Here is a 13,973-nt window from a genome sequence, read left to right on the forward strand (position 1 = left end):
CAGGATGCTTTTAAGCGAAGAAGCTGGTTGGCAGACAGAAATCATTACCCTTCACAGTGTAAATGTAAAAGGTCAGGCATACAAAGCAGCATGTGGAAAGGGACTGGGAGGTCACTATCAACAGAAAAAAAGCTTAGTGGAGCTTAGCAATCCCATCCATGTTCTAAGGAGTTGCACATATCCACTTCCAGACACAGCAACTTATGACATTTTCTTCTCAGCAAGAAGTGTGTGTTTGCCAGAGACAGGAGCCATCCATCTGACAATGAGAAGCACACCCCTATGAGGAATGCCTGGTTTAATGACAAGATTCACGGTATTTAATGCCAACACCTCAACAGCTAGGATCCCAGCTACCAACTGGAAAATCTCAGGACTAAAGACGAGTGTTTCCAGGCTTAGCAGCTACAGAGAAAAGCGTTGAAATGTGTCCCCTCAAAACCTGAAAAGAATGAAATAATCCAATTTCAAAACCCATATAAAACTTATGATTACCTGTTGTTTTGGGTCCCCCATGTGTTGTGTTCTGAATAAGCATAGATTTTAAGACCATTGACCAAGTTCTGCAATTTATATTTGTATGTAATGTCCACCCACGCATATGCCAGAGGGAGAAAGCCTTGTTCTCTCTGCTGCTTCCCATGGGATGATTCTAAGTTTCACAGCCAAGGATGAAAAGTAAATTAACAGGATATTCTATGATTTGCCACAAAAAAGGCAGTGTGGTGATATTTGAAGCACAGCAGGCCCTCCTTGTTCTTCACAGAGATACTAGGTGGGGTATCTCAGATAGCACAGGGTGGTAATTGTAGAGAAAAGTTAACTTGCTAATAGCAATCACTTTACCTTGTTTGTCAGTGATTAGTTATGTAAATTTGTTCTCCTCTTCCATTCCATACCAGCACATCAAGGTGACATGCCACATGTGCATAATTACTGACAGTGTTATTTCCAGACTTTGATCTACAAAATGCAAAGTGCCACTTATTAGAAAGTCCACACAATCAAAGAGGTTTCTTTCATTTCTCTACACATGTTTGCTGTTCTCTTTTGATAGGCACAGCATGTAAGAAGACAGTGGGGAGCAAACACTGCATTCACAACGTGGTTTCTCCTTTGTTAATTAGCTAAATCAGGTGCATAATATTGTCTGCATAACTCCTAGAGACTCTGGGACTTTATTGCTCTTACAACACAGGGAAATGCTGCAATCGAAGTCTGTAAGACAATAAAAATTCAGAAGTAAGATGAAAATTATATTTATTTATTGTTTATACAGCAAATTATATTTATTTATTGTTTATACAGCACCACAGCACTTCACAGGCAAATGATATGAGATGCTCAGCCCCCAAGGAATTCATAATCTATGGGCCAGATTCAAGCTGTCGTTCTTTACTCCCTGTGTCACTCCTCTGACTCCAGGTTGATTCAACAGAAGTAACAACATCAGGGTCTGGCTTTAATTAAAGAAAACTTCAGAGACTAATAGCCAGGATTAAATAAAATGATGTCACCTCAGCCCTAACTCATTCGAACTGGAATGAAAAAATACCCCAAACGCCAAAGAGCTTTTAGCCGCAGACTCATTTTAGTCCTTGATATGCAGAGTCGTCATGGCTGGGACTGTCTTGCAGAGTCAGACAGTCAGTTTGGTGCCCACCATGTCTAACTATAATAAAACTGAGCTGCTGCTGACCTAATAAAATCTGCAATTAACATATACTTCTGCAGAAATGCATGTCATTGCTGGTACTGAGTAACTGGGAATGAGAGTCCCATCCAGCTCACTGAAAGAGATGGAACTCGCCCCAAATCATTCCTGTGTTTTTTCTCCAGCCGTGTCTCATCATGTACCAGCTTCTACTTCCAGAATCCACAAACAAGGAAGCGGCAGCCCCTGCTCTTCCTTCTGCTAACAACCCACTGGAGAGGCCACACTTGACCGTGTGCAGCAAGGTTTTCCTGGTCATATCTCCATGATGGGCAGTGGGATGAGGTGCTGCAGGCCAGCAGCAGCTGTTGCTGTACTATGCAAAGACCCAAATTCCAGCTGGGATCTGCTTGTAAACGTCAAGCAGGAGAAGGCAGCTGAACCTATGAGATTGGGACTATCTATCTTCTCTGAACCAAGTTCAAGTGCACATACATTTCAAGGCAGAAAGAGCTGCTTTGGAAAAGTTACCCAACAACAGGATTATTTAATCGGAACCACAGTTCACGTCGGTATTATGTGTGGCAGAGGACCAGCTTCTAGGGAAGTTCGTTGTAATTTGATTTTTAAAATGGTGTGTGTACAGAGAATCAAAGATCAGTGCCACACCATATCGCAGTGTTAGAAAGCAAGAGGCTGAAAAATTAGTGTGATAACAATAATATTGCATTAGTCTGAAAACAAAGGCAGCCTCGCAAATAAGGTTACCTTACTCTAAAAAAGGCTAAATGTAGAGACAGGGCAGAGACAGGGAAGGGGCAATAGGCTTTTTTAAGAAAACACATGGTGTACTGTGTCCTAATCTGGGCAATCTGGGTCATGTCTGAGTCCCTTAGTGCCTTTATTTGCCAAAAAAATGCTGAAAAGCTAGGAAAGTTCTGTTAACCCAAGGAGGTAAAAGAGGCACGGTGCAGCTGACTGACCACCCATCAGTGATACCTCCTGCCTGTGAAGGATCTGAAGGTAAGATACAAAAGTGTTTTACTAACACAAGTGCACAGGGCCAAATGACGCCCAGCTGCTACGTAAAGTGTCCAGTTTGGTGTGGGGAGGGACAACAGACTAAATGGCAAGGTGGCTGGTACCTAGCAAACAACGCTTTGCCATAAGAATGAAATCATTCCGATAGGAGGGAACCCCAATGCCTCCTGTTTCACAACGTTTGGCCATTTTAGTCTCTGTCGGACTCTGAGCTTTGTGATCTCTACCACCTTGTGTGTAAGTACAGTGCTGTACCCCCTCTTTCCCCCTTTTCCCTGGACTACGGCTGGGAGGTGGCCACAAGTTGCTTTTCTCCTGCCCTTCCCAAGCAGCCCTGTAGCAGCCCCAGTGTGTCTCCTCTGTTCTGGGCTACAGCAACTGGCTGCAGTCCTCTGGGTCCAGCCCAGGCAGGGCTCAGCAGTGTCTGGCCACATGCCCTCCCCACAGACTCTATTTTGGGGACTGCTGTAATAGCTGGCTTTACCTACTTCTCGCTTTCTGTGGTCAGCCTCACACCGAGGGGAGTTGTCAGCCCTAAAGTATCAAGCTGTTCCCTATTTTCTCCAGAGCTGGATGGCAAGGTTGCATAATCTAGCCCAGCCTTTGTGATGCAGCTCTTAAATGCTCAAGAAACCTCACCTCTCCCCAAATTCACATGTGTCCTGAGAGCCTGATTCTGCTCTCGGGCAAACCTGCTGACTCAATGCTGCCTGTTGTTCCTTTGGAGTCAATGGCTCCGGATTCATGTTGGCGTAAGAGGCACCTAGGTACAAACAAAAGGAAAGCGCTGCAAGATGCTTAACAAGACAACTTTCCTGAGAGCCTCAGTGAAAAGAAATCCCATGCCAGGCAAGATCCAGTAATGCTGGGGCAAAGCTCATGGCTCCCCCAGCTCTGCCTGGCTGGGCAGATGCAGTGCCTTGCCCAGCATGCTAAAATCAGTGGAGAAAAAAGTCCCCCCTCTCTTTTCCTCCTTAACTGCCATGCCAGGCAGACCCCCGTCTCCGGAGCGGTGAGCTGGAGGAGGCTGTCCGTGTCAGGAGCTGCCGAGGGCCGGGGAGCTGCAGGGCAGAGGGGCAGGGGGCTGCGTAGGCACCTATGGACCCCCACGCTCTGCCTCTCTCCCAGAGTGGGGGGACTGGGGGAATTGAGGGCAAGGAGCAAATGAGACTGAAGTCAAAGGCTTGAGAGAAGAAGTTGCCTTCCTCTTACAGCCCAGTTCAATTAGAAACATTTTAATGGAGACCTGTTTCATAACTCCCACTCAACCAGACAGGACTAAAGGGGCATATATGACTTGCTGCCACATTACACGTTAGGGGTCTTCACTCCGGTGTCCAGCAGGTCTCTAGTCAAAAGTGAGAATGAAAGCCAAATAAATGGGCTGCTGCCAAAGGGCTGGTTTAATAACTGATCTGGAGAGACGGTAAACCTTTGCTCTGACCTGGTATACCTTCTACCCCCAATTCCACTCTGTCCAAACTAACAGAAATAATTGAAATATCAGAGCCCTGATAGGGGGTAAGAAAGACAGAAAAAATTGCCTCTGTTTTTAGATGCTAACTTCTCCTGCCCCTGTGTGCATCATCAGGGAAATACATACATGTTTGCAAGCTTTAGAGAGTGTATGCTTTTCTCTGTTTAAAGCCCTACAAAAATACTCCAGCCGAGATGAGGAATGCCTTGGAGAAACAGGATATTTTGACTATGGAATACATTCTTGTCTTTTTCCCAAAGATTTTTATTAGGCTGTAACATCAAAAAAAACACTAACCACCTTAAGGTGGTTTGATAGCAAGCAAAGACATACAAAAGCTGAGCAAACCGTCTTGTCCAAACTTTTTTCATCCTTCTCTAGACAAATGGTTTTCTTGTCCTCTGAAAAGTGCTTGCAGACAAAGTTGCAGTGGAGCTGGGAAGTATTATTAGTAAGGTTTATTATAGCATCTTGCCTTGAATAGCTGCAGTGAAGGAATCCCCACTGGGTGACCCAGGGTGCAGATGAGTACAGAAGCTGTGTGATTCATTGTGCACAGCGCAGCGTGAAATACTCGCAGCAAACTGTTTGCCGGGGGAAGAACTGGGCCTCTTTCTGTCTTAGGGGACCTGTGATCTAGCTGGCATTTCCTGGGGTTTGTTGCTTGAATTATGTTTCATGACCCTGTTTCCCCAAACATGCTTTTACCTTTTAAAAGTGTGTGTACGGTGAGACTACCTAACACCCCAGGCTCAAGCTTTAAACTGAATTGCTTAATAGGGAAGGTAGGTCAGGTAGCGCTATTTCTGTTCCTCAACTAGGTAATCAAGTACTTCTAGGTCATGGAGTACATCTAGAGCATTCGTACATGTGAATGAGTTTTCAAATATTTTTCTAAGAATATTTAATATTTTTCCTTTGTTGTGTCTTCAGGGGCAATTTCAAACTGTGTTGACTGTATGCCTTCTCTGATGGATGGAGCTTGCACCAATCCTGCTGTATTCACTCAGAGCTACAGCCAGTCATTTCATTGCTTAAAAAGTCAGGCCTGTTGCAGTTACTTGCTTACTAAGTTGGTGTATTAGTGGAGAGTAATTGATATCACCTCAGTTTAAAAACATAAGGCCCAGACAAGGGGTAGATAGCAATCTGATCAGTCACCTCAAGACTGAGGTGTTCCTGAGTATACCACAAGAATGAGCTTTAGGTACCTTTGAAATGTTAATGTCAAAAACAATGGTGTCATTGGAGAACAGGCACCTCCAGAGACAAGAAGCAAGTAAGAAGGGTTTTCAAGATCTGATTTGGATCTTAGAGACAGTAATTCCAGTGTTAGCTTCTCAGTCCTGTTCTGAACATGGTGACAAGAGCCTTTTCAGGGAATTGTGTGTGCTTTAGATGACCCTAGAGTGGGAAGGAATTGCCAGTGATGGAGGGGAAAGGAAAATAGAAAGGAGCAAATTTAAAGAAAAATAGAGCAAAGCATAACACTATCCTGGAAAGGAAGGTCTTTCCAAGGTCCTGGATTTCATAAAGCTTATCTGAGCAAGGTTGTCAGAAGCTAGATAAAAGAAGGTTACTGTTCCTCCAGCCAGCCATGCAAGGCAAGACCTGTAAGGGATGTGCACATCAGCTTGAGTGGACCTGTTCTCACACTGTGTGTTGTCCGTAAGGAGTTGATCAAGCTCTCAGGAGAAGGGGGAGAAGTCACTGGTGCTTTGTCACTTTGAGGTTATGGAGTCTGTTCATGAGTTCACAGGCTGGCTGCAAGGAGGAGGGAAGAAAGAATACCCCAGAAGATGAGGAAAGTACTGTAGGCTGGGCATAAGTGGGACAAGGTGTTGGTGATGTGGAGTGGTCCATTGAGGACTTCTTGTGTCACTGATAATTTCAGGCTTTGAAGTGAAAAAATAAAGAAAACTTTTGCTTAGCACAGAACTTCTGTCATTGCAATGGCTTCTGCTGAAGTGACACAGGGCTAGATCTGTTGCCTGCCACATACAATGGGAAGGCACAAATCAAGGACTGTAAAGTAACACTCACCTATCCTAAAAACCACAGGAGGCAACCCCAGGGGCATTGGTGGCTGAGAAATATACCCCTCAGCTCACATACAACCTATCAGTACCTACTGCAATGTCCCAAAAATATAGCACAGCCAGAGGCACCCTAGAGACACTCAGTCTGTGGAAGGACCCTTCTCTTCAGGTGGCCTTACCAAACTACCACCTATATCAGCCACAAGGGCAAAAATTTGGGGCCCCAGAGATGCTGCTGAGCAGGTTCTGCACTTCCTCTTCACCATGCTGCATTCAAGATGCATGGACCAGACTCCTGCTCTCTCCATGAGAGACAACAGCAGGATCAATGCTACCCCCACCAAGTTTCTTTCCTTTATGGAGAAATGGATGCCAAAGTTGTCTGTAATTTCCACGTAAGCAGTTCAGTCATTGTAGCAGTTGTTTTCCTCTCCTTTCAGGTAAAAACACATAAATTTGCTTATAACTAGCTCTGTCTTCCCTAACGCTAAAAATCATTGAAGGGACCAAGGCAAGAATGACATCCTGATGGTAGAGCAGAACACCCAGATGGTCCTTTCCTTTTCTCCGTGACCTCCCAGTCTACTCCTAGGCTTTATTGCAACTACTTGTGTCAGGTTGAAGTGCTCCATTTCCTTCCTAAAATCTCTTTCTTGTGCTAGTAATCAGGGCAATATAAAATGTTCCTTTTAGACCATCTGGAAGCCACAGGAAACATCAATTAACTGTGTATTTGAATCGTAAGTATATTAGGCTAGAAATTTCTACATATTCTAAAAATTAAATACTATAAGTATTTTAAGCTGTGCAATATTTAATTAAATGATGGCCCCAGAATGTGGGGATTAGAATCATGTCCCTAGGCTATGGTGCAGTGTTTGCCACAAATCCATGCAAGCCAGTCTCCACCAGAAGTGCAGCTATAAAGTTTTTTTCACATAGTGAGCTCCCTGTCTGGTGGGTGCAGCCACATCGCAAGCATTTTGTTTATAGCCTCTTTTGAAATGCAGAGGATTTTGTTGGATATGTCCAGCAGAGCTGTTGAAAAATAAAGGAAGTGTGCTCCCTACTGTCTAGAAAACCCCAAAGCAGAACCTGCCAGCTTGATTCAAGCACACTGGTCTAAAACACCAGTAACAGTTTAACATTTAAACCAACTCCTTTCTTCGTACACCTGCAACACACCAGGCTGTGCGTGCACCCCAGCTCAGCTCTCAGCTGGAGTAACCCTGTTGCAGTCAACCCAACCATGCCTCACAGTGCAGCCTGTGGGTGGCCTGACATGGCAGTGAGAAGAGGAGGGAGAAGGATGTGTGTCATTCCCACCTTTCCTGTAGGAAGCATTGGCTTTAGCTTTGATTCTTGCCTTTGCTTGACGACCTCAAGCATATCACTGTGCCTTGCTTTCCCCTTCTTTGTGACCAAAGCAGGACTCGAATGCTGTTACTGGTGCACCATTCTGTACTCACTCCAGAATCTCCGGCTATAAGCTGGCAGTACACAAGAGATTTCCCTGCCAGTGAGGAACCCCCAGCACAGGGTGCAGCACATTAGTTACTGGTTGCTGCACTCCCCAGCTCTCGGGAGAGCAGAAGGGAGCTGGGAGGGAAGGGCTGGCCATTCCACCATCACTTCCCTGGCAAAGCCCTTCAGAGCTCTGCCCTGTGCTGCTTGGAGGGCAGCCGTGCTAACAGGAGAAATTGCATGAAAAGCAAAATGGTTTCCTGGAGTGGGGCTGGCCACTTTTAAACCAGCATCAGGCCTGTCACTCCACAGGACATCCAGCAGGTACTACCTCCCCAGAGCCAAGGCCCCTGCTCCCAGGACAGAGAAGTGTGAGACACGCAGTCCTGTGGCAGCTGAGAGGCTGCACATGCACCACAGCAGAAGGGATGCTGCTAGTTTTCCAGCTACCCTTTTAGGGAGCACCAAATAAATCAGAAAAATCTATAGCTGTAGTTGAGAGGCAGCCTTGGACACCTGAGTGCACCCTCCTCTATTCCGGGCACTAATGGATTTCATCCTTTTCCACCACCTAGCCAGGAACAGCATGAGGGCAACATCACTCTGTGGACAATTTCATTCTGGACAACAGCAGACCAGGGCTCTCCTGTGTATGCTCCTTCTGTCATCTCAAAGGAATGAATAATGAAAGAACTAAAGTGGAGATTGGATTTGCTGAGTGTATCCTGCCCAATTCACCTGACACTGCCCTAGTCAAAAGTGGCATGTCACCCCTTTTGGACTTCATTTCATTTGGGAGGGAGCTGCAAGAAACTCTAACAGTAGGGAACTGTATGGTGGATAAGGAGCTGGCAAAGGGGATATGGCAATGGCTGATGTTAAGGTGAGAAATACCATGTTAGAGAACAGTTATAATGGAGAACATCAGTGATAACGATTAATGTTTGCATAGTGATCTGAAATAAATATTAAGACCATTATTAATGGCATCTCCTGATGATGCAAAGGTAGGAGGCATCACCCACAGAAAAAAGAATTGGGGGTGCAGTTTGAGAAGAACTGAGTGAGCTTGAGGACTGGAGTATTAATAAGATAAAATTCAGTAGTACAATGTTCAGGGTCTTGCAATAAGGAACTGATGACAAACCCTTTTCTATAAGCTGGGAATTCATCTGCTAGAATTGAGTGAAGTAGGGAAAGACCTCTGCATATGAGGTGATTATCAGATGATTGCATGCTGCCAGTGTGATGTAGCTGTGTAAAGAGAAAATATGGTCTCAAGCGGTGTCAGGAGAGGTACTAACTGTTGTACAGAGTGACAGTAAAACATCATCCCTGTGGTATACAACAGTCCCTGCTGAAGACGGATGAACTGCACTGGGAGAGATGCAGCGGTCAAGGAGAAGGAAAGTCTGTCTTGGAAGGTGAGGCTCTGAGCATTTTGCCTTGTACAGCCTGGCGCGACGAAGGTACTATCTGTACATAACACAGGCACCCGGCACCAATGATGGAGAGGAGCTATTTGGCTCCATGCACAATGTTGTTTCAAGAGACAACGGGTGCAAGCCGGCCATTAATAAAGTGAAACTGGAAGTTAGGAGGTCGGAGCTCTGGGAATTAGCTGGTCCTGCAGATTGTGTCCCCGCGGCCGCAGAAAGAGAGGAATGGCGATGCTGGAGTGCCATCGTCTGCCGGTTTGCAGCATTGCAAGGATCTCAGGAGGAGGGTCGGCGCTGCGAGGATCACGCAGGACTTCTTTTTGCAATTGGTTAAAAAAAAATCCGTGTGTGTGCTATGTTTTGTACCAAACCAGTGCAACAAGTCCTGACTCCCCTGACAGCACAGCTGGACGTGCAGCTCTCCCAGGCAGACATGCATGCAAAAGGAGCCGGGGGCAGCGCCTCCTCTGCCAGTTGGAATAGCCCATATCACAGTCCAAGAACAGCAGAGAGAAATAATAGCAAAATTCCTACAACTGCCCTGAGAAGAAATCTAGGAAAAAAACGGGTGAATAAGCCAAACTCACTTCCTAACTCTAACATCAACTTAAAAAACATGCAGTGTCTGAGTTGGTTGGTTTGCAGCAGACCATCACATCACCGGACGGTGAATACGTTTTGGAGTGATAGTGGGGATAGCGCAGAATGAATGTCTTTCTGCCACTCATCCCTTTCATAGCTACCTTACATGAGGCTCCGTGACACGTTAAAGAAAAACTGCAAACATTTTCACTTGAGGTACATGCTTTGGCTCATCAGTCCTCAACAGTATTGATTTTCTGTCTTCTTTTCTCAGTTAATTGTTCCAAACAGAGAGGGGCTGCCAAGGCTCCAGGGCTGATACGTATCCTCCTAATTGCACACCTCAGAAGAGGATGGAAAGTCTGTTTTTAAGCTACTAAGTGTAACTGACACAACTCAGAACCAGACCTCTCTGTTTTGCATTTGCAAACATTTTGCAATGCAGGTTGGCGTCAGAGCCTGCCAGAGCCTGCAGCAATGCTGCCAGCCAACTTATTAACAGGCCAATAAGATTATGCAGTGGTTGCTCAATATTGTCATATTACACCTCGATGGCTCTGCAATCAGAGTATCTATTTTCAACATCATTTGCATATATTTATAATATTTTCTTCTTATAAGGTGCCCTGCTACTCCTCCAAGTGCTGCATCAGCCATTCAGTGGAGAAAAGCATTAAGAATAAAGAGAATTGTCTCTCAGCACCACATTTCTGAAAGCAAACCCATATGGGATTGATTCTTACTTAGCACTGTCACCAAGTTTGTGTGAAAGGAGTGCCCGTCCCAGGCAGAGCTCTGTGGGATGTGCCAGGTGAGGAGATCAAACCCCCTGAGACCCCGAGTCCTGTCACACTGCATAGACCAACGGTGCCTCGGAGTGCCCGGGCCTCACTGCAGCTGGCAATGAGCGCTCTTCTTCAGAGCAGCAGTTCTGTCCAGCAGGTCTGCAGGAAAGAAGCTAGAGTACTTCTTCGTGTTTGGTCTGCATACATGTCTGATGCTCGCTTTGAGTGTTTCTGGCTTCCTCCGAGCACAGGCAGTGCCTCTACTCCCGCCTGCCCACCCTCCCTTCCTGCTGATGGCTGCTTCTCCTCGCCTCCACAGCCCCTCCTGCCCTGCCCGCCGGGGAAAGCGTCAGCAATGGCAGCAGCACCTGCAGGAGCACCTGGGCAGACGTCTGGGGGCTCATGTCAAAAAGTACGATTTGAAAAAGACAACAAAGCCAAACACCCCACCCATGAAGTGGTCACCTCATGCTGACGACACCTGAAGTCCTTAAGTGTGAGAAGAGCTGGGCTGTGGCCGGACTGAGGGGGATGCCCAGGTCCTGCAGCACATCCGTAATGCAGCAGCCCTAACGTCAGCCCCCCAGCTCTGCAGGGAGCAGCCCGCAGCGCCATGTCCATCTTCCCGCAGTGAGGCGAGGGAGAACAGCCCTGGCTGACCTGATGGGAGGGAGGGCTGGATGTCTCCAGTGCCTCCCTTAGACATTAATTAAACATTGCCTCCTGCACCGTGTGCCACAGGTAATTGCCCTTAATTTCACATGTTTATGCAAAGGGGGAGTAATGATGCCAGTGCCTTTGTTACCTGCCAAGAGTATCATTACCGTTATGGGATGCGGCCCTGCACGTTGATCAGGGAGTGAGGACCAGTGGGTGGCAAGGCCTGTGGTGCGGCATGGCGCTGCGCCCTGAAGGGCCTCCAGAGCAGGCAATATGGCCTCCATTCTGCACACCCTCCCCTTTCGCCACGGCTGTCAGGGGCCTGTAGGGACCAAGAGTGTCAAATCACCCCCACAGGGGGGGCCCTGCGGTGCGCCTGGGCCAACAGCCCTGGAACAAAGGCAAGGCTTTGCCACCAGGCCTCTGCCCAGAGCCACCAGCGCAGGAGCAGGCCATGTCTTCAGTCAGTGAGCAGAGGATTTTCTCCAGAGCATCAAAACTGAACCACCTTTGATGGTGCAGGAAAGAGTGCTGTAGGACATCCCTTCCAAGAATGCACGCCACGTGCATGGGAGAAGGGCTCCACATGTTTGCTCACAGTGCTGAAGATGTACGAGAGTACACAGTGGCCCCCTTATCTCACTGGAACGCAAAGACCTCACAGCCATGGATCTAAGACATCAGTACTGCTCCACATACCTTGTTCCTTCTGGGTCCTGCGGAAAAGGTATAGGGTTCTGTGCACCCCAGCGCATACAGAGATGAGAGCAGTTCAGATTACACACCATTCTTTAATCCTTTTCTCAATTACTCACCTTTTACATACAACCACGCTCTCCATCTTACTAGGCATTCCTGTTGATCCCTTCCCTTCACAACAGCCCCTTGCTCTCTTCCAACTCTCACCCCAAGTTCTTTGCCTGTTAATCTGCTTTCTGTTCCCTCACCTTCTGATCCATGACAGTTCAGGTCATGACAGACATGAAAAAAATATGTGAATCTTGAATTATGCTTTAGCCATCAGAATGGACCAGCAAACAGGAAGCCACAGGTGTTCCACAGGTACTTTTCTGAACCTTAGTTTTCTCTGCCTAAGCTAGAACAACCAGCCATTACTATATTCCTGGCTGACCTGAATGATATCTCCACTGAGGAGAGGCTACACAGGATCACATCCTGCTTTCCTGTGACCTCAGCCTACCTGAAGCTTCCCCAGCCCTTAAGAAAATGGCCTGCACTGGAGAAAAACTACTGAGCAAGACTAAATATATGTTTCTTGATGGTCACCACCAACAGCCCATAATATTGCAGAGCATGGAGAGTTCACCCAACAGCAGCATGGATATAAACAGATGCATTTTACTAATTTTGCTGTGACTACTGAAGGGGACACACACACACTTATTTTCCAAGGTAAATTTCTATAGTTCACTCCTGATGACTTTATTGAATTAAATCTCACTGGGGCTTTACAGGTCTTTTTCCTTGCTTCCTAGCTCTTACAGGACATCTGCCTCTAAACTGATTAAAATAACCATACCAGAAAAAAACATAAATACAGTCTTACCATGCCCAGCCAAAGCTCTGTCTTGCCTGGTGTCCTTCTGCTAGGGTAATCAATATACAATGGTTAAGGAAGGGCAAAAAACAGAGCAAGCATGCAGTGATCCTTCTCTGGAGACTGTCCTACTCTCATCTTGCCTGTGATGGCCCAGGTACTTCCTGAGCCAGAGATGGTTTCTTTCTGGTAGGACTCAGCTACCAAGGAGGCAGTTGTACTGAGTCCTGTTTTTTTACATTACTTACTCTGCACTTTGAGTAGAACAGACACTTCACCCCCATTTTAGTTTTTTAACTGTGTTCCAAAGAACGGGTTGATTTCAGTAAGTTAACGTTTTCTGAGATTTGTCCTCTTTACCTGATCTTGTTTACACTTTCAGGTACATATATTTTTTTGAGAAATGTAGCTTTAGATCAACTGAAACATTTAGGAAATTCACAACAACTGGAGTTAACTGTTTTATCAAAACCAGTATATAATTAATTGCTGCTACATAGACAGTCTCTAGGTGGGGCCTGATCTCGTTGCTCTGCAGAGAGCATACATAGCTCCATTGACATCATACAGCTGAGGGTATGTGAATCACACTTGAGCAGGATTAACAGGCAATAAGCAGAGGATACGGTCCCCTTCGCAAGTCCTGTGATACCTACCACCCTGCAGTACAGTCTACAGGAACCACTGTAAGATGCCATGCACAGGCACACAGACACCACTCGTGTCACATGTGAACACAGCCAAATGTTTGATGCTTGATATTCCTGCTCAAGAATTTAAAACCTTTAAGATTCATTCACACCGCTAATACTGCCTAACAGTACGGCTGATTAAAAGCAAAGATGGGTAACAGATGGATCAGCCTAAGTAAAGTGCTGTCATGCAGAGAATACATTTTAATTGTACTGGGTCACTCAGTTTTCCTGGTTGTTCATGATCATTAGTGACATTATCCTCTGAACTTGATGTTTCCCATTCTATATAGGGAGGCATTTTTTACAAGAGGGATATCTATTGTTCTTTCCAATGTCAAAATTGTTTTTCACCAGTTGAAAAATGTGATGTTTTGCTGCAAGCTGTCTGAAAAAGAATACTTACTGAAAGGACATGTCAAAGTTTCCATACCATTTTCCAAAAATATTTGTGTATGGCAGTGTATGCTCTGCACTTAGAGGATTTGGCAGTCTATTAGGTCTCTTAAAGTTGAATCTGGATAAGAGCACTTCTAAATTGCAGAGAACAGTTCCCTGCTGTCTCTGACAACCTTAAGATTA

Source organism: Phaethon aethereus (genome assembly GCF_964289735.1).
Source record: "Phaethon aethereus genome assembly, chromosome: 5".
Lineage (NCBI taxonomy): Eukaryota > Metazoa > Chordata > Aves > Phaethontiformes > Phaethontidae > Phaethon > Phaethon aethereus.